Consider the following 21,515-nt stretch of genomic DNA (forward strand, 5'->3'; position numbering starts at 1 on the left):
CATGATAATGTGGAGAATTCCACAGTGGAACTGGAATTACAGTTTATAAAACTTATAAAATAAAATTTAAGCAAACTTAGTTTGCTTAAATAGTTCTGGAGAAGGGCACCAAACAGAGAAATATTTATTCAGGAAGTGTAGTAGAGCCTGGTAGGAATGACTTGAGTATGGTGTTCCAACTACAACCTGGTAGCTAGCTTCTTCGCCTTTCTCTCAGACCTGCAAGGTGGAAACTGTACTCCAAACTGGTCCAGCCAAGAGCACAGAGCTTCCTCCCTGCCACAGCTAGCAGTTGCAGGGTGGTGTCACCAGTTCTCACCCTGCTCCTAACTACCTCTTGACAGACTGGGTTCTGAGTCTGGACAAGGCAGGGTCCCTTTCTTCCTTGCTGCCCCTGCTTGTGCAGCAGAGGCTCTACCTTGGCAAGGCTTCACGGGGAATTCAGAGATTCAGTTGTGCTTGCCCTGAATTATGACAGTGGTTTCACACTGGGAGAGCCAAGCCAAAAAAGACTTGAGGCTACTGTACCCTCATGTCAAGTGCCCAGCTCCTAAAGTAGAGGTGTCACTCAGAGAAATACAGCATAGTCTCCAACTCAGCTTCAAAGCCAGTGGCTCAATGTTTTGCCTCAGTTGAGAAGTAAAGAACCTAGGAACCTAGAAACGAGAAAAGAGCTGGAGAGGAGCCTGCCTGGGTCAGAACAATTCTGAAACACTGAGGGAAATACCCTTCTGAAGGAGCCCAGATTGGGTTGGATTAGTGATTTAGATGATTTCTGAATTAAGAATAATTTAGATGATTTCTGAATTAAGAACAATACAGAAAGCATCTAGCGACTAGTGAAGCGTAACAACTTGGGTGTAGTCAAGGAAAGAGAGAACTCTGCCAAAACCACTGCCATTGCTGGTGACTGTGGGCAAGCCCAAGGCTGCGATCCCTTGAGGTGAAACATCAAAGGCTTAACATTGTAGAGGGAAGACAGACCACACTAAAATAATCCAGCCAGTTACTAAACAAATAAATGAACAAATTACAATAACATGTCTTGGCTGAAAGGTCAATATCCAGAGTTAATATAATATATTCTCTAAAAATGTCCAGTTTTCAACAAGAGTATAAGACATTCAAAGAAACAAGAAAGCATGACCCATAAACGGGGTAGGGATGGGAAGTGGGAAGCAGGTGGGAGCAGGTTTGCTCCATAAGAGCAAACAAAAATCTAGTTAAACAAAGACTTCTAAGAAACCATTGTAAATGTGTTCAAAGAACTACAGTAAACCATTAAAGAACAAAACGGAGGCATGATGACAATCTCATATCATAGAGAATATAAATACAGAGATAGACATTATTTTTTAAAAAGAACTTAATGGAAGCTATGGAGCTGAAAAGTACAGTAACTAAATGAAAAATTACAATAGCTAAACTGTAAATCTGAATTGGCAAAAGAAGGCATTAGTGAACTTGGAGATAGATCAATAGAAATTTTGCAAACTGAAGTATATGGGGAAAAAAAGAAAAATGAATAGAGCCCTAGAAATATATGGGACAAAATTAAGTTCACCAATATACCTGCAATGAAAATACGAGGAGACAAAGAAAGAAAAAGAAAAAATACGACTGAAAAACTTCGAAACTTTTTGGAAACCTTAGTTTCCACATTGAGAAACCAACGAAAATCAAGGTAAACACAAAGACGCTCACAAAGAGACAGAAAAAAGTACTGAAACTAAAAGACAAGAAGAATATTCTGAAAGCAAGAGAAAGTTGACTCATCACTTCCAAGGGAACCTCAATAAGATTAACAACTGAATTTTTATAGAAACAGTGGACCCAAGAAGAAAGAAGGCTAGCACATTTAAAATGCTCAAATCAAAAACTTTCAACCCAGAATCATGTATTCAGCAAAACTGTCTTTCAAAAAAAATGAAATAGAGATATTCCCGGATAAACAAAAAATTGAGGGAATTTGTCACCAGAAGACATGTCTTAAAAGAAACAAGAAAGGAAGTTCTTCAGACTGAAAGCAAATAACAAATAACCCCAGATGGTAATTCAACTCCACGCTAAAAACAAAGAACATCAGGAGAAGTAATTATGTAGTTATAGAAGACAGTATAAATGCATAGTTTTTCTCTTTTCTTAACTTTTAAAAAGCAACTGTATAAAACTGTGCATACATAACATATTGTGGAGCATATAATAACTAAGATTTCAAAAGTAATGATTTGGTATTCCAATATTATACGTTCAGTAATGAATAAAACAAAGGCTGCTACTGCTAAGTTGCTTCAGTTGTGTCCAACTCTGTGCAACCCCATAGACAGCAGCCCACCAGGCTCCGCCATCCCTGGGATTCAAGAACCCTGGAGTAGGTTGCCATTTCCTTCTTCAATGCATGAAAGTAAAAAGTGAAAGTGAAGTCGCTCAGTGTCCGACCCTCAGCGACCCCATGGACTGCAGCCTACCAGGCTCCTCCATCCATGGGATTTTTCCAGGCAAGGATAAAACAACTAGTCAGAAGTAAATAAGCAATAGAAGATTTGAACAACGGTATGAATCCACTATACCTAACATATTGATAGAATACTCCACCCAAATACAATAGAATGTTCTTCTCAAGTACACGTGGAGCATTCTGCATTATGTATCATAGGATAGGCCATAAAATGAACCTCCATAAATTCAAAAGGATGTAAATAATACAAAATGCATTCTCTGACCATAATGGAATGAAATTAGATATCAATAATAGAAAATAATTGGAGGAAACTCACAAATATGTGGAAATTAAACAATGCAGTCTTCAATAACCAATGACTTAATAAAGAGATCAAAAGGAAAATTTAAAAAGATATGAGATAACATAAGTGAAAATGCAGTCAATCAAAATTTAATGGATGTAGCTATAGCAGTGCTTAGAGGAATACGTCTAGGGTTAATGCCTATATGAATTTTCTCCTATCTTACTATACTAACAAGAATCTCAAATACAATTTTTAATATAAGAAATTATGGTACACACGTGTACCTTGTTCTTGATGTTAAAAAAAGAGAAAATAGCTTTTGACTTTAAGCATTAAGTAAGATAACTGATGGTGCTTATTTGAAGACACTGTTTATAAAAGTGTACTCTAATATTTTTCAATTTAATTTTTTCTTTCATTTATTTGCTTCACAACGATGTAAAGGGGAAAAGTAGTCATATCAAGGACTTAGCTGTTCACTACCTCTAAACTTGGCTTCAGTTATATTATTATGTTATTTAAAAACCTTCATTACAATCCTTCATATGTAGATGCATTTCCATTTTATATCATCTTGTTGTCTTAGAAACTTAACCTGCTCTATCCTATGGCTTCTTATCTTAAGTATATTTACTGCATTTTTTTTCTTTTTGAGCATAACAGATGTAAGAGGATACTACCTTGATAATGACTTATCAGAGAAAACACAGACATTTTATAAAACTGGAAAACATATGAAACAAAAAAGATAAAATGATCACTGCAAGTCCATAGACACATAACTAATGATTTTTTTTAAATTACATCTCTTGAAGTTGAGTATATAGTTACAGAGTTTGGCAAATATAGAACAATATTGTGCCAAGATTTATTTAAGAAGAAAGTAGGCTCTTAAATTCTCTAGTGTGGACTAATATCCAGCTGGATAGATTAGTATCCAGCTGCTCCCATCTAGTGCAGTTGCATTGCCTTGAGATAGAAACATAAAAACATTATCACCTAGTTCTCTGATACCCTCAATAGGTGGAATATTCCCTAGTATTTTTCTCAGTTAGGGATTTTCCTGTTTCCTCATCCTTGTATAATGTTTTGCTTATGAGCCTTATACCTAGGAAGATGAATGACTCCATTTTCAGAACCTTGCTTCATACTCCACACCCATTTGTTTCTGTTTATGATCAACTATTGAAGGAAAGATCATGAAAGGGTGTTAAGGTGGACTAATAGCACCAGGCATACTTAAAATGAAAATATGCCTAAGTAGTGGGATCGCTAAGAGTCGGACACGACTGAGCAACTTCACTTTCACTTTTCACTTTCATGCATTGGAGAAGGAAATGGCAACCCACTCCAGTGTTCTTGTCTGGAGAATCCCAGGGACAGGGGAGCCTGGTGGGCTGCCGTCTATGGGGTCGCACAGAGTTGGACACGACTGAAGCGACTTAGCAGCAGCAGCAGCAGCAGCAGCAGCAGCAGCAGCAGCAGCAGCAGCAGCAGTGGTATAGTTAGGTTCCTTTCTCCTTGTCTGAGTAATACAAGGGATACACTAAAGAAAGGACCAGGTAAACAGTGGGTGCATAGACTTGCTTGCTTTCAGATAGCACATTGCAATTATGCCATTATGTATGAAATTTCTTTCAGATTTTGACAACAGAATAATTTTGAATACAAATAGCTACTTAAGGACTTCCTGGTGGTCCAGTGGTTAGGACTCTGTGCTCCCAATGCAGGGGGCCCAGGTTCAATCCCTGGTCAGGGAAAGAGATCCCACATGCCGCAACTAAGACCTGGCACAGACAAAGAAATAAATAAATACATTTTTTAAAGTTACTTATATTCTTAGTTTTGCCAAGGTGTTATTCCAGAACACTTGTTATAAACTGGAAATTGCTAGAAGCTCTAACAAAGGCAGCCATCTTAAAATTAAGTTCTTAGAAGTTTTGTGCAATAGTTTTGACTTTATAGAGACAAACAGATAACATTCAATACATTTGTGTATTATCTTGCTAGACTCTAAGCTCCTTGAGGGAGACTAACTAGCCTTTGTCACAGCTCTACTCAGCCTCCAGCACAGGACTTGGCGCAGAACAAAGGTGCTTATAACAACATTAGTCACATTGTTTAACCTATATTTATTTGGTCTTGTCTCTGTTCTTTCTTTCCTTGTTCTAGTCCTCCTGGTCTTTTCTGAGTTAAGCATCTTCTGTCTTCAGAGCTTTTATACGTGCTCTTTTTTTATGCCTGATAATCTCTCTATCCCTCCTTAGCCCTAATTTGAATTATTAATATTCAGGCGATCTTTATGTCTGTGCTTAAATATCACTTCTTCGGGGAAAATTTCCTTTACTAGTCATCCCCAATCTCCCCAGATAAATTAGTTATATAATCTTCTAAAAACTTTTTCAATTTCATCAAAACACTCATCGCAAAAAATGTTGTCATAATGGGTATATGATAGACCACTGGGGATACAGAAATGAACTAGGAACTTCCAAGTAACAAATAACCAATTTAAGATGCATAATGAATACTAAGCAAATATTTGCTGAATAAATAAATGAGCAAGTAATCATTACCCATATTTTGTGAGACTCATATTTATTTCCATTTATGTTATTTTGTCATAGAGGATTGTATTATGGTTCAAATAAATCAGTGAGAAGGTTTAGTTTCAGGCTATTGGAAAGAATATATAGCCAGAGTCTTATATGGAAATTTAAGAGAAATACTGATGGTTTTCAAGTCTTTCCCTGGACCTGCCTAATATCCTGTAACATGAACAATAAACTGAGGATGCTTATATTCAAGTAGAGAAGACTCAGGGAGGAAGAAACATTGCTCTAAAATATCTGAAACACCATCATTTAAAGAGGTACACACCAGAATTCTGTTTTACTGAGTTGAAATTGGATGACTTAGTCCTACATTCAGGAAAGGGCTCCGAATCCAAGTAAGTATCTTCTCTGGTTTCTAGAAAGAATTTCCTCTTGATTCTTGATATTCAGTCTTTGAATCATTCGGAATTGGAAATCAAATGACCTTTCTTCAAAGGTACATTAGTACCCTTATAAGAAAAATTTCCTTTAGTAAATAAATTAATAAGTGTTTGTTATAGTCTGAACTTGTGTGACTCAAGAATTCATATGTTGAAACTCTGACTCCGCCCCCCACACCCCCACCATTGTGGCTGTCTTCGGGGATAGAGTCTTTAAGGGTGTTCAGTTCAGTTCAGTTTGGTTCAGTCGCTCAGTCGTGTATGATTCTTTGTGACCCAAGGACTGCAGCACACCAGGCTTCCCTGTCCATCACCAACTCCTAGACTTTATTCAAACTCATGTCCATTGAGTGGGTGATGCCATCCAACTATCTCATCTTCTGTCGTCCCCTTCTCCTCCCACCTTTAATTTTTCCCAACATCAGGGTCTTTTCAAATGAGTCAGCTCTTAGCATCAGGTAGCCAAAATATTGGAGTTTCAGCTTCAGCATCAGTTCTTCCAATGAATATCCAGGACTGATTTCATTTAGGATGGACTGGTTGGATTTCCTTGCAGTCCAAGGGACTCTCAAGAGTCTTCTCCAACACCACAGTTCAAAAGCATTAATTCTTCAGCGTTCAGCTTTCTTTATAGTCCAACTCTCACATCCATACATGACCACTGGAAAAACCAAAGCCTTGACTAGACAGACCTTCGTTGGCAAAGTAATGTCTCTGCTTTTGAATATGCTATCTAGGTTGGCCATAACTTTCCTTCCAAGGAGTAAGCGTCTTTTAATTTCATGGCTGCCATCACCATCTGCATTGATTTTGGAGCCCAGAAAAATAAAGTCTGACACTGTTTCCACTGTTTCCCCACCTATTTCCCATGAAGTGATGGGACCAGATGCTATGATCTTAGTTTTCTGAATGTTGAGCTTTAAGCCAACTTTTTCACTCTCCCCTTTCACTTTCATCAAAATGCTCTTTAGTTCTTCAGTTTCTGCCTTAAGGGTGGTGTCATCTACATAACTGAGGTTATTGATATTTCTCCCTGCAATCTTGATTCCAGCTTGTGCTTCATCCAGCCCAGTATTTCTTATGATGTACTCTGTGTATAAGTTAAACAAGCAGGGTGACAATATACAGCCTTGACATAACTCCTTTTCCTATTTGGAAACAGTCTGTTGTTCCATGCCCAGTTCAAACTGTTGCTTCATGACCTGCATTACAGATTTCTCAAGAGGCAGGTCAGGTGGTCTGATATTCCCATCTCTTTCAGCATTTTCCACAGCTTCTTGTGATCCACACAGTCAAAGGCTTTGGCATAGTCAATAAAGCAGAAATAGATGTTTTTCTGGAACTCTCTTGTTTTCAATGATCCAACGGATGTTGGCAATTTGATCTCTGGTTCCTCTGCCTTTTCTAAAACCAGCTTGAACATCTGGAAGTTCACAGTTCATGTATTTCTGAAGCCTGGCTTGGAGAATTTTGAGCATTACTTTACTAGCTTGTGAGATGAAGGAAGTAATTAAGATTAAAGAAGATTATAAGGGTGGGTCCTGATCCTATAGGGTGGTGTTTACAGAATATAGAGATGTCAGAGAGCTCTTTCTCTATCCAAGAGGAAACAAAGAAAAGGTCATGAGAATGTACAGAGAGATGGTGACCATCTATAAGCAGTTTAAAAAAGAGGGTTCAGGATGAATCCTATCTTGCCTACACTTTGATCTTGACTTCCTATCCTCTGGGACTGTGAGAAAACTGTGTTGTTGAAGCCACCAGTCTGAAGCATTTTGCTGCAGCAGGCTTGCTGCTGCTGCTGCTGCTAAGTCGCTTCAGTCGGGTCCTACTCTGTGCGACCCCATAGACAGCCTCCCATCAGGCTCCCCTGTCCCTGGGATTCTCTGCAAGAACACGAGTGGGTTGCCATTTCCTTCTCCAATGCATGAAAGTGAAAAGTGAACGTGAAGTTGCTCAGTCATGTCCGATTCTTAGTGACCTCATTGACTGGCTACCTAGATAATGCTATAGTTACTTATTAGTTCTATATGCATATTCCTTCCCTTCTTCCTTTTCCCTCCTTCCCTCCTCCCTCTCTCCCTTCCTTCCATTTATTTTTTGTGTGTTTTAATAAAACCATAGTGGCCATTATTATTGTTTATAGTATTTAAATATCCCATTTCTCTCTACGTTGTCTTTTCCTTCAGATAAAACAAAGCCGGCAAACCTGAATTCTCTATTTGTTTCAGGGTAGTTTATCTATTATTGTTGCCCTGATACAGAAAGTTTACTTTGGTCTAGGTCCCCTTTATTTGAAATCATAGAATTATAGCTATTGTTCATCCGGTTAGATAAAAGCCTAAGCAACAAAGAGCCAGAGTTAATGAAGGCACTTGCCAGACAAATGTTTATGACAAAGGAATAGATGAAAAGATCAGTAGATATTATGCCTTTTTGAGAAATGTCTCCTGTCATTTTACTTGCAAATTTAATTCATTTTTTCTTGGTCAAATCAAATGGAATGGAAATGGCAAGGAGGCCAAAACAAAGGGAAAATGGTGCTCTGCTCAGTAGGTATGGACAAGAAATTTAATTAAGTTCTTAGCACTGTGTTGTGTCTGTTTATTTCTAAAAACTTAGCAAAGCAATAAAAATACCAAATCCATTGGTTTCAACATAGTAGATATATGCCTATATATAGTGTATAATATCTAAGAATATGATGCATGTGACGTCGCTCAGTCGTGTCCAACTCTTCACGACCCCATGGATTGCACCCTACCAGGCTCCTCTGTCCATGGGATATTCCAGGCAAGAGCACTGGAGTGGGGTGCCATTGCCATAGATCATAGCATTTCCACTGCATTTATGTATTTTTACTTCAAACACTAAGTTTGGTTGGAAACAATCAGACTCTAATGCACTGATAAAAATTAAGACTTTGTGAAGCCAGTCTCCTCCGGTACCTTTATAATTTTCTACATGATTCATTGGAAGTTTACCAATATACCAAGTGTGCCACATGCAATTGGATATTCTAAGTCACCTAATTACATCATTTGTCATCCCCCCCTTTTTTTCTCATTAAAACCATTCACCATGCCACCTGATGTCAATAATCTCAACATTTATCTGAATGTTGCATGCTCAGTTGCTCAGTTGTGTCCGAATGTTGATTCATTTCCAAATCTCCTGTGTGTGTGTTAAGTCGTTTCAGTCATGTCTGACTGTTTGTGGCCACATGGACTGTAGCCTGCCAGGCTCCTCTGTCCATGGGATTTTCCAGGTAAGAATACTGGAGTGGGTTGCCATTTCCCTCTCCATCCAAATCGCCTAATATTTGATAATAAAGTGTACATATCTAGCCATAAAATATTGACCAAGGTTAACTTTGGCTTTAGAAAACCATCACTGTGAATTCTTTTAGAAGTTCTTAGACTAATTCCAAAGTTAATGTTTAGTCAGCATTTTACAATTACATATATAAAAAAATTAGCACTTTTTTAAACAGAAAAATAAAGCTTATTCCTCTATAACCATGCACTACAATTCTGTAAATATTTGCAAAATTGACATCTGGCAGATGAAATGTACAGAGGATGAGCTATGATTTTCACTTTACGAAAGTTAGGATTTTTTTAAAGTAATCTATGAAATTTAAGCATGTTCCAAAATTCTTTAAGAAGGCACATACACTGTTTTGGGTGGGGGGGTTTGGCTGTGCTGGAGCTTCATTGCTGCGTGGCAAGAGTGGGTTACTCTCTTGTTATGATGGAAGGGGTTCAGTAGTTAAGGCACGTGGACTCCGCCATTGCGGCTCCTGGACTCTAGAGCACAGGCTCAAGAGTTGTGGCTCGGGCTTAGTTGCTCTGTGGCATGTGGATCAGAGATTGAATACCTGTCTCCCGCACTGGCAGGAGTTAGGGCAGCCCTAACTGTTTCTAAATGGATAATATCAAAGGAAATTTTTTCTTAGACATCTGAAGATGGTGTTTAGTGTAGTGGTCTGAATGGTGACCTCCAAGGAGACATGTTTATGTTCTTTTCCTTGGAATCTGTAAATGTTACCTTACTTGAAAAAGGGCCTTTGCAGATGCAATCAAGTTAACAATCTTAAAATGAAGAGTTTATCTGGGATTACCAAATGGGTCCTAAGTCCAATAACATGTATCTTTATAAGAAAGTTTGTTAACATGTGTCCTTGTAAGAGTAAGTCAGAGGGAGACTTAACACAGAAAAAAAGGAAGAGAGAATGTGACCGCAGAGGCAGATGTGGACATGTGGCCACAACCATGGAGTGCCTGCAGTGAATAGAAGCTGCAGGAGAATGAATTCTCCTCCAGAGTCTCTAAAGAGACTGTGCTGCCAACACCTTGATATCAGACTTCTGGCTCCTACACTGGAAAAGAATGCATCTCTTGTTTTAAGCTTCTCAGTTTATGATTATTTGTTATGGCAGCCCTAGGAAACTAATATAATCAATAAGTCTGATTAACTATTATTGACAGAGGCAAGGAAGACATTCTTATGTTCATTAAACACATGATAAACAAGTTTTTTGAATAATAGAATCATTTACTCAAGGTTTCTTAGCTGACTGTTAAGAATTACTACCAAGCCCAATGTATTCCTACACTTCCTCTATCATCTTAGCAAAAGTCCCCTAAAGAAGGAAGTAGAAGTGGGCTCTAAGAAGGTTATATTAAAGCTCAAAGATAAGATAAAGAGAAAGTGTGCCAAGGGCAGTTTCTCCAGTCCATAACACCTTTATCAGAGACAAGGGGAAAATTAAATGGTCAAGGCCACAGGTAGGCAGTATTATAACAGCATCCAAAAGTATTCGGTACAACACTCTATGGGCTTTCCTGGTAGCTCAAATAGTAAAGAATCTACCTGCAATGCAGGAGACCCAAGTTTGATCCCTGAGTCAGGGAGATTCCTTGGAGAAGGAAATGGCTACTCACTCCAGTATAAGACGTAAAGTGAAAGTCACCGAAAATGGTACAAATCCATTTTCCTTTGCCATCTCCCATGCCTCCATCTTGAAGTCTTTCAAATCCACGCTGACACATGCAGTTCATTCTGTCTTCAGTTATTCAGCTCCTACTGTATCCAAGACATCGCTGTGAGGGGAAAGTCTTCTTGGGCACATATTTACCCAGCATGCTGCGATGCAGTCAGGGGTGATGGTTCTGTCTCACCAGCTGGAAGGTCCTTGAATGCAGAGATTTTGTCTTAAGTGAATGTCTCCTATTGTCTACCACGTGTGGCACATATGGCAGTCTCTGTGGTAAGATTTTAATGAATCTTTGTTGAATGAATAAATGGGGGGCTTTATTGTTGTTGTTGTTTATGATTACTGATCTCAAGGAACATCTGACTCAGAGGGGAGAGAAAATAGCATGTTAATAGCAAGTTAAAATGTGAGTCACTGATGATCATTCTCTAACCGTGATCCCTGTCCTTTGATCTCTGCTCTTATATCCCCTGTGGTCCTCTATGCCATCTGTCCTTGTTTGTTGTTTAGTCGCTAAGTCGTGTCCGAATCTTTTGTGATCCTATGGACTATATAGCCCACTAGGCTCCTCTGTCCATGGGATTTCCCAGGCAAGAATACTGGGCTGGGTTGCCATTTCCTTCTCCAGAGGATCTTCCCCAAACAGGAACTGAACCCGTGTCTCCGGCATTGCCATCTGTACCTTTCATCATAGACACAAATGAGAGGGGCTTTAAGGAAAGAGTAGAATGTGAACTGGGTTTGGAGGCAAGGGCTGGTTTGTTAAATGGCAGAAATACAGAGAACAGCATCGCCTCTTGTCCCTATAATTACCATTTTTCTGTTCCATAACATTCTGTTCTCAACCTTTTTTTCTAACTGCTTCGTGATTTGTTTGAATCTACTTCTTACCTGATTTCAGACAATATTTATTGTATTGGTACGTGATTTACCAGATAATATTTGTTTAAAATATTAGCCCTATGCCTCCTCTGCCTACCTACTGGGTACATCCACTTGGATGGTCATTATCACAAATTCAGTCTATCAGCCGTGGAACTAATATCATGCAATGCCCATTCTTCTCCATTTCCAAAAATCTGTTTCTTGATCCCATTTCTCATATCAATTTTGTGGCTATGTAATTTTATATACATCTTCCCCCTTGTATCTGATAACTTCACATCTTCCTTTGTCAATGTGGGGGAAGTTCTGATTCAGTAATCAGCTGAAAACTGAAAATTTCCTTTATGAAGGAAGCAACAGGAACAAACAGAATCCTGAGGATTCTTGGCATATCTAATTCAGAGACGTAATGGAGATTTGATTATAAAGAAAATGCAAAGCAAATATAGTAGTTTTCGCTTGTTGAACAAATACATAACAGTCATCAGTGAATATGAGTAAGTCAGGGTGTTACAAGAGACCCAGAATGCAAAGCAGTACTTTGAAAGTCCAAGATATATCCACTCCTACATAAATACAATGCAATGAGAGGATCATATGTCACTAATGTTACATATATTACTACATTAATTTTGAAAGTAAAGTGTCTATTATATACGAGATTCTGATATATTTCGTTCATCTTAACATTCTAAATTCAAGCCTTTTCATTTATTTATTTTTGATATGGATGATTTTTAAATTATTTGAGTTTGTTACAATACTCTCTCTGTTTTACGTTTCTCTTTCTTGGCCTTGTGACATGTGGGCTCTTATCTCCCCAACCAGGGATCAAACCTGTTCCCCCTGCAATGGAAGGCGAAGTCTTAACCACTGGACTGCTAGGAAAGTCCCAGACCTTTTTAATGATCTGAGCAAATATTCATACAAACAAAAGCCAACTGAAAAATTCAGATACAAATAGATAGCTGAGCATGTTAAAAATGCATATGCTGGGATTTTACTGTAAATGGACTGAATGAGAATTTCTGGGGCTAGGCCCTGGACATCTGCATTTCAAATAAAGTTTGTTTGCATAAAAATCTCCTGAGATGCCTGAGAGCCATTCTACTCTGTTCCTCCCTTAGGTGTGAGCAGTGGTTAAAGGCTTGGCCAAGCCTTCAGAGGCTCCACTGGGGAAGCTATTATGCTCTGGGTTCTGTAATCCAGCAGGGGTAGCGGCTGATAGCAATTTTCCTGCATAATTCCTTCTTTTCTGGTTTAGGGGTAAAATAGCTGCTAAAAAAGAAGGGAAATGATGCAAGAAAATGTGGCATCCTACAGCGAGCTGAAGTCCAGTGTTTGTCGTTAAATCATTTTAAAGTTTAATAAGTTATATTAAAATAGCTTGGCTAAACATATATCTTTGGGCAGAAGTCTTAATATACAGTGAAGGCAAGAGGATGGAAGGCAGTTATGTAGATAAAATTATCATGCAAGTAGTGGTCACATTATCATTCCTCCCAGGTTGCTGAGAATGGCACGTGCTTTTGAATCTTAAAATCCACGTTCTTTATAGTCTTGGAAATAGTACTGTTTTGATCATACAAAAATGACTTTACATTAAAGGTCAAACTGATTTGCTTTTCCTCAAATTCACCCACATATTAACAGGTTAAAATACAGATGGCGAGAGCAGAAATAAAATGATCGAAGAAAAAGATACCTGTGTAGGTCACCCTTATGATTGAAATAGGAATCACATCAAACTCATTCAAACTCTTTTTATTGAAAATATAATCTGATAAAATTCCCTATTGTTATACACTGTGGAGAAATCTGAATACATTTTCAAGTCATGCATGATTTCATTTTAATACTTTCTTTTGAAATAAAAGGAATTTTTTGATGAGTCTTTTAAAATATTCTCAAGATGATATTTGATTTTCCAAGCTTACCACCCCCACTGACAATAAATGTATGGTATTTCCTGAGAATGAGCAGTGATATAGAGATCCCTACCATTGGATTCTTCAATTTTGGAATTTTAAGAAGAATGCTTAACAAATAAAGAGACTTATAAGGGAATTTGTTCTCTTTTTAACACTCTAATTCCTGAAAAGTTTATATTAGGTGTAATTTCTTTAGGATGTGTATTTCAGAATGTTGTATTAATGTTTGGGCTCTGGAATCATTCCTAATTGTGTTTCCATCCTAATTTTATTTCTTACCTGATTGCATTTTTAAATAATTTCCCCAAAGTCATAGCAGATACACTTATTGTGCCCAAACTGCTAATTAAGGAACTGAGGATCAGGAGGTGTTTGAGGAGCAAATGTGGGTTTTCATGTAAAGTACGTTTTCAAGTTCTGAAGTGTGCAGTGTTTAATGAAACTTAAAACAATAGTCATTATTATTCATACATGTAAGATTATCCCTTACTTTAGTTTTGAAATAAAGCAAAGCATTGCAATCTTTTATGAATATTTGGATTTTATACTTTCATACTTTCCAATGAATTTCTATTCCAAAGCATCAAACTAAAGCATCAAGTAACATACAACTAAATTATAAAGTAAAATATAAGGTAAAAAAAAAAAAGGAGAAAATATGTCTTAAGTAGAGTACAACTCTACTTAAAAGTGTTTATCATAGGTCAATTATATGTCAATAAAGATGACTTTTAAAAATCTGACATTTAATTTAAAACGTCCGCTGTCTCTAGTCTTAGTTTTGCTTCCAGCTTTGGAAGACAGCCCTCCAAAAGTAGGATATAATTGTCTTTTGTCTCTATTCTTTTACTCTCTTTCAGTCAAGCATTTGCTATATGTAATTCTGTCCATGGAACACAAGAATCAAAGAAAAGGGCATACTCTTCCAGGGCTAATATAGGTATAATTTGTCGCTGATGTCCTAAGAAAGGAAGACATAAAGTGCTAGTACTTTTACTTACTGGGATTTTTCATATGTTCTTCATTCTCCCACTGGGAACCTCAACTTTTTTTTTCGTTAACTTCCAACTTTAACTCAGCTGATGCAAAAAAAAACTTTCCCTAAAAAATCTCCAGCTCAGCTCTTTGGCTTATCATATTTGGGTCCTTCAGTCTTTCTAGGACTATGTTGTTGTTTTTTTTTTGTTTTTTTTTTAAGATGATCCCACATTTGGTTGCCCTATTATACAAATTAGAAACTGGTACCACCTGTCAGTGGATAAATGACAATAACACATTTAGAAAATTAAAAATAGAACTGGCTATCAAAACATAGTGGAGATGAAAGGTTAGCCTATATCACTTTTGCTGACAAGTGCTCAGTCATGTCCAACTCTTTACAACCCCATGGACTGTAGACCGCCAGATTTCTCTGTCCGTGGGATTTCTCCAGGCAAGAACACTGGAGTGGGTTGCCATTTCCTTCTCCAGGGGATCTTCCAAACCCAGGGATCGAACTCACATCTCTTGTGTCTAATGAACTGGCAGGCAGATTCCTTACCACTCGTGCTACCTGGGAAGCCTTCTATATCAGCAAACGTATTCATCATTTGAAGGTGATAGCATTGTTCTAAAATTAGATAGTGGTGATAGTGGCACAACTTCGTAAATTTACTTAAAAATCCCTTAAATTTCACCATAAAATAAGTGAGTTTTATGAAATGTAATCTATATCTCAAAAGGCCATTTTAAAACTTTGAAAAATAAAAAGGATATTGTCACATTTGAGGATTCATATGAGAGAGCTGCACATCCTTTAAAGATTGGAAGAGCATTGCAAAGTCAGCATCATGACCTTAAGGCCGATGCACAGAACGTTTCTTTGAGCAATACTGTGCATGGATTGACAGCTGACAGCATTTGGCTCCTAAAATTAGGAGTCCTCTACAGTAATCTGGATGATCCTACCAGTATGCATAATGCTTTGCAAAAACTGTAGAAACTTTCACTGAATCTCTGGAAAAATAATCTCTCCAAGTAAAGAAGGATAAGCTTCTGAAGATAGTCCACATTTTGAAAAATAGATATTCACACTACTCAATAAGTAGATCCTGCTGTTTAACTCGCTTTTCTATAACAGAAAGGAGCTTATTTCAGTCTTTTGTGTGTGTGTATGGAAAGTGAAATTTAAGCCAATCTTCTGAAAAGAGTTACAGCATTTTCCTTTTACAAGAAGCCATTTAAGACTAAAAACAGTTTCTGTGGACATTTAACAGCTCATTAATTTTTTGTGATCAGAAGCAATGAGAGTTTATTTATTAGGAAAACTAGTAATTTTATTTTATTTTTTTTTTTAATTTTAGATGGAATATATTAAAAGTCTAAGGATAAATGAAATTGGTTCAAAAAGACTCCCGAGAGATGTCATATATGAATTTTCAGCTAATTGCTCTGCATTCTTACTTTTAAACACTCATTTGCCAAGATCTCAATACCCAGGGCAATATGTAGAAGCAATGCTTTAAATTCTTGTGTTACTTTTATTATCATGTTTTTGCAGTTGAGTATTTTCCAGTTTTTTGGTTTTTTTTTTTTTTTTTTTAGTTCTTACTACACATGCAATTATATCCTCCAATTCATTATACTTTTGGTGTATTTCCTCAATTATTCTTCTCCTTCTCCACAGCCCTTATATTAAAGACAAAGATGTTTTTGAGAAAATACAGCACTTGTTCTCTGACCCGTGTTTGTTTCCTTGTAAATTCTTGTTCCTACCCAATAAGCTAAGAGAACATCTGTAAAGATCCTGTATAGCTTTTGGGATAATGATTGACCTCCTGTGTGTGGGCTGAAATGGTTGGTTTGCCAGTGGCAATTCACAGTGAAAGTACATGGTAGTTTTTAACATTTCCCAGTAATAACTAGTTCTGCATTAAACTATTTATTCTATATGTACAAACAGTTTTTACATTAAAAAGGAGCCTAGATAAAATATACTAAAATGTTGAAAGATGAATAATATCCCATCTAGGACTTGCTTCAGGGAAGTACAAGTCAAGAAAAGTGGTCAGAAGATACATGAAATAAGCTTGGCATAAGCTGACAGTTTTGAAATTTCAGATATGGGTATGTGGTATTCAATAAGTTTTATACACATTTGATATTTTCTGTGTTAAATGTTAAAAAAATAAATAACCTGGATAGTTATTTTCTAATTATATCTTTGCTCTTTAGAAACTTTGTGGACTTGGTCAAGGTGGTCAGCCTTTTTGAATTTCTAGTCCTGTAACTGAATAATGCCATGAGAAGATACAACCTGTAGAAGTTGTAGAAAGATCAGATACTATTGTATATTAAAACCTATAGCACAATACCAACCCTAAGGTCAGTAAATGGCACACATGATTTAATTTCATGGACCTTTACAGGGACGCATTTTACTTTTAAATGAGAATTTGATGACATAATATATGTAGATCCCCAAGTACAGCATCATGCTTACAAGAGTCATTGAAGTGCAAATTTGAATTCCCAGCTCTCTTTGGCATGCCTTAACCAACCACAATCAGGGATTACCTGACAAGCATGTTGAAAGGAGCCCTTACTAGTACACTATTTGGGTTTTTTAAAGTGTCAAAGGACATTGGAGTGTCATGTATTTATTAGAGGTGTTGACTGTAGATATTTATTGCATCATGCATTACATTCACTGATATCTTTGTCGAGTTCATAGTCACAAATCTGACTGTCTTCCCATTAAGGGTCTTATATTAATAGAAAGATTCTAAAATCCATTTGAGCTTCTTGTTGCTCAGCTGCAACCTTACTATAAAAGACATTAATTTATTCACCCTCATCAGCTTTGAGGAAAGGTAGACCCTGTATTTGGTAATTCTAGAAAAGCCAGTGAAACATGGAGCAGAGATCTTTGAGAATACCCTCCCTCCAGAATTAGCTTATTACAGGACTACGTCAAGGCTGTATATTGTCACTCTGCTTATTTAACTTATATGCATAGTACATCATGAGAAATGCTGGGCTGGAAGAAGCACAAGCTGGAATCAAGATTGCCAGGAGAAATATCAATAACCTCAGATATGTATATGACACAACCCTTATGGCAGAAAGTGAAGAGGAACTAAAAAGCCTCTTGATGAAAATGAAAGTGGAGAGTGAAAAAGTTGGCTTAAAGCTCAACATTCAGAAAACGAAGATCATGGCATCTGGTCCCATCACTTCATGGGAAATAGATGGGGAAACAGTGGAAACAGTGTCAGATTTTATTTTGGGGGCTCCAAAATCACTGCAGATGGTGACTGCAGCCATGAAATTAAAAGACACTTACTCCTTGAAAGAAAAGTTATGACCAACCTAGATAGCATATTCAAAAGCAGAGACATTACTTTGACAACAAAGGTCCGTCTAGTCAAGGCAATGGTTTTTCCTGTGGTCATGTATGGATGTGAGAGTTGGACTGTGAACAAAGCTGAACGCCAAAGAATTGATGCTTTTGAACTGTGGTGTTGGAGAAGACTCTTGAGAGTCCCTTGGACTGCAAGGAGATCCAACCAGTCCATTCTGAAGATCAGCCCTGGGATTTCTTTGGAGGGAATGATGCTAAAGCTGAAACTCCAGTACTTTGGCCACCTCATGCGAAGAGTTGACTCATTGGTAAAGACTCTGATGCTGGGAGGGATTGGGGGCCAGAGGAGAAGAGGACGACAGAGGATGAGGTGGCTGGATGGCATCACTAACTCGATAGACGTGAGTCTGAGTGAACTCTGGGAGTTGGTGATGGACAGGGAGGCCTGGCGTGCTGTGATTCATGGGCTCGCAAAGAGTCGGACACGACTGAGCCACTGAACTGAACTGAACTGAACTGAATGGTGTCCAGAAGAGATGGTTTCTTTTTTATTGTCTTTTCTTCTACTTTTCCACAAATTTATGAGATTTTATAAATATGGCAAGAATGATGATACTATGATACTAGGCAATCGTACTTCCTTTCAAAATTTGAGATCAGGTATACATTCTTGCCTTTGTGGAGTTAGAAGACTAGGTTAGGAAATAGAACTAAAACCAATAAGCAAGTCATTATTACAGTGAGACGATAGTGTATGAATCGCTGTGCTGCAATAGCTCGGATTATTCACCCTCACTCATTCATTCACCAGGCATTTATTGAGAAGAACTTTGTGAAAGTTTTTCTATAGACTATGCATTAAATAATAAAGAGAGAGAAATCGCTGTCATGGCCAACTCTTTGCGACCCCATGGACTGTAGCCTACCAGGCTCCTCAGTCCATGGAATTTTCCAAGCAAGAGTACTGGAGTGGGTTGCCATTTCCTTCTCCAGGGGATCTTCCCAAGCCAGAGATCAAACCCGGGTATCCCACATTGCAGGCAGATGCTTTACCATCTGAGCCACCAATGATTGAGGTATTACATAATAGATATGGCAATGAAAAGATATAGCTGCAGTCATGGAGTTTATAATCTAGTTAGAGGCTTAATTAAACAAGAACAATAATAACAAATGCAGAAATCACACACAGATTTCATTAACTACATTTTTGGTATGTGCTGTGTAAGAAGGAAGCCAGGATACGTTGTCGGTCTATGTCAAAGGCCCTTAAAGCCAACCTGAAGCCTAATTCATCACTGAGACTGTGCCAGATATTTGACTTCCGGTACTCAAATCCATCTCCTGATGGCCCAGTGCTCTGCTCTGTACTGTAGGAGGTGCTGACCTAACAGATCCAGTATCATCCTGTTTGGCTGGTTTCAACCAATCAAACACAGTGGCTAAAGAAAAGGAGATTCCAAGTTATGCTATTGACCTCCCTCCTTTTCTACCTCAAGTGGTGTTTCTGTAGCAGCTGAACCTCCTCAGTGGCTTCAGCTCCCTCTCATTCCATTTGGCCTCTTGTGATTCTAACTTTCCTAGCAAACTCCAGACTGACCATGGGCTCCAGAAATTCCATATTCTGCCTTTCTCTCTTTGCTTACCAGCCATAGAGACTTTCTTTTGTTGTCAGTCTTTAGGGTGCCTCCCTGTCCCTTGTTTAGCTTTTCAACCAAAAACTGGCACTTGCCATGGGCATTGCCATCTACCTCTACAAGGATTAAATCATGTGCTGCTGCAGCTGTTGATTTTCAATACCCTCTGAAAGTTCAGGATGGAGAGCAGAAATGAGGCAGTCTGTGCTTTGGAAATACCTGGCAGAACAGGTCTTCAGGTAGGTAGATATTTTCAGAAACTGATTTTATGATACCAATTCATAAAATCTTCTCATATCTAGAAAAGAGCTAAAATCCTTCATGGTGATGTCTGCTCCTTGTGACTATCAGTAACCTTCACAAGAAGAGCAGAAACCTTCTGCAAAAAATATGTGCTTGATTGCATGTACTCACCCTTCACCAAAATTACATATATACTGACCTTCCTCCCTACCTCTTGGAGAAGTTACTCAGAGCTCTCTGAGGTGCTGTCTCCCAAGCTGTAGTCCTCATATTGCCCCAAATAAAACTTAACTCGCATATTGTGTATTTCTTTAGATCAACAGGTTTCTCAGCATTTTCAATCATCTTTGGTACCAATGTCTTGCATTACATTTTTCTGTTTTAAATACCCAAAATGGTTTCTGTTGTCTTAGTAAGTCCTTGAACAACTGAATTGAAAACAGAGTTTGAAAGCACAGAATTTGTTTTCTCTAAAGGGTTCTATATAAAAATAAAAATCTAGGATGAACATTTAACTTAGTTTGGATAGCAGAAGAACTGGGTGTGAGAAGTTGGCTGGTGAGTTTTCGTAGAGAGTGAAAATACTACAGAAAAAAATAAAGGATGCTGGGGGGAGTGGGAAGAAAGTAGAGAAAAGCATGCTCAGTGAAAGCCGCCTTCTTGGCACATTTTAGGAGATTTGAGGCAGGTGATGAGTGAATCCAGCATTCAGATATATAGAGGTGCGGGAGGGGAGTGTGTAAAGAGAGGGGAGGGTAAGTGCAGTGACCCTGAGGTGAAGACAGCCATTGATGAGCTCAGTGAGTTCAACAGGAAGGGAGCTGTTGTGACTGGAATGAAGTGGACCACAGCTGGAGTAAAAGGAAATGAAATCAAAGAGATTAAGAAGAGACCTTCGGTATGCATTTACATAGTTTGTCTAGGACTTTTTCAAACACTGAAATTTCAGTTTCCTTTTATATAAAATGATAATAATAGCACTTACCTCACGGACTAATAGTGAGGATGGCATGGCATAAGGTATGCATGCATGCTAAGTCACTTCAGTCGTGTCTGACTCTTTGCAACCCAATGGACTGTAGCTCACCAGTCTGCTCTGCCCATTAGATTCTCCAGGCATGAGTACTGGAGTGGGCTGCTGTGCCCTTCTCCAGGGACATAAGGTATACAAAGTCCTTAACATAGACCAGACACACAGTAACAATGTCAATTTTAAATTATTATCACTATTGCCCTTCTCTGGGTTTTCTCTTCCCTTGGTGCTGCCCTCACCAGAGGAAATGGGTTTACCTTGTTCCACACAACTTCCCTTGACAGAGGATTGTTGACTTTAGGGCAGAATCAAAGCAGAACTTATTCTCTTCTCTAAGAATGGAACTAACTTAATGGATTTCTACTGTGTTCATCACAGGTAAACGGTGCCAACTAAAAACTGTCTCTTGCCATCTACAAGGATTAGGTCACTAGCCACTGCAGTCACTGTCCTTCCACACACTCTGAAAGGAGGTCAGGGTAGAAATCAGGAAAAATGGCAGAACAGGCTGTCAGATTGTTAGCTGTTTTTAGAAGATTTTATGAGCCCAAATTCTTGCACTTCCTCATGTTGGAAAAACATGGAAATCATTCATGGTGACACCTGTTCTCATGGCCAGCAGGATGCCTCTGCCAAAACGCATGCTTGACTGCATATACTCTCCTTCACTAAAATCATATATAATACTGACCTTCCCTCCTAC

The 21,515-nt window shown here is 38.1% G+C and overlaps 1 protein-coding gene and 1 non-coding gene across 2 annotated transcripts in view; one reads left to right on the forward strand and one right to left on the reverse strand.

The window, feature by feature from the left end:
* CDH8 (cadherin 8) overlaps positions 1–21,515 on the reverse strand; it is a 397,394-nt gene that overhangs the window by 7,276 nt on the left and 368,603 nt on the right. The window lies entirely within an intron of this gene.
* On the forward strand, positions 4,435–4,507 carry TRNAG-CCC. The gene has a single exon. It is a non-coding gene; the product is annotated as a tRNA-Gly (tRNA).

Source organism: Capra hircus, chromosome 18, assembly GCF_001704415.2.
Source record: "Capra hircus breed San Clemente chromosome 18, ASM170441v1, whole genome shotgun sequence".
NCBI classification, from domain to species: Eukaryota; Metazoa; Chordata; class Mammalia; order Artiodactyla; family Bovidae; genus Capra; species Capra hircus.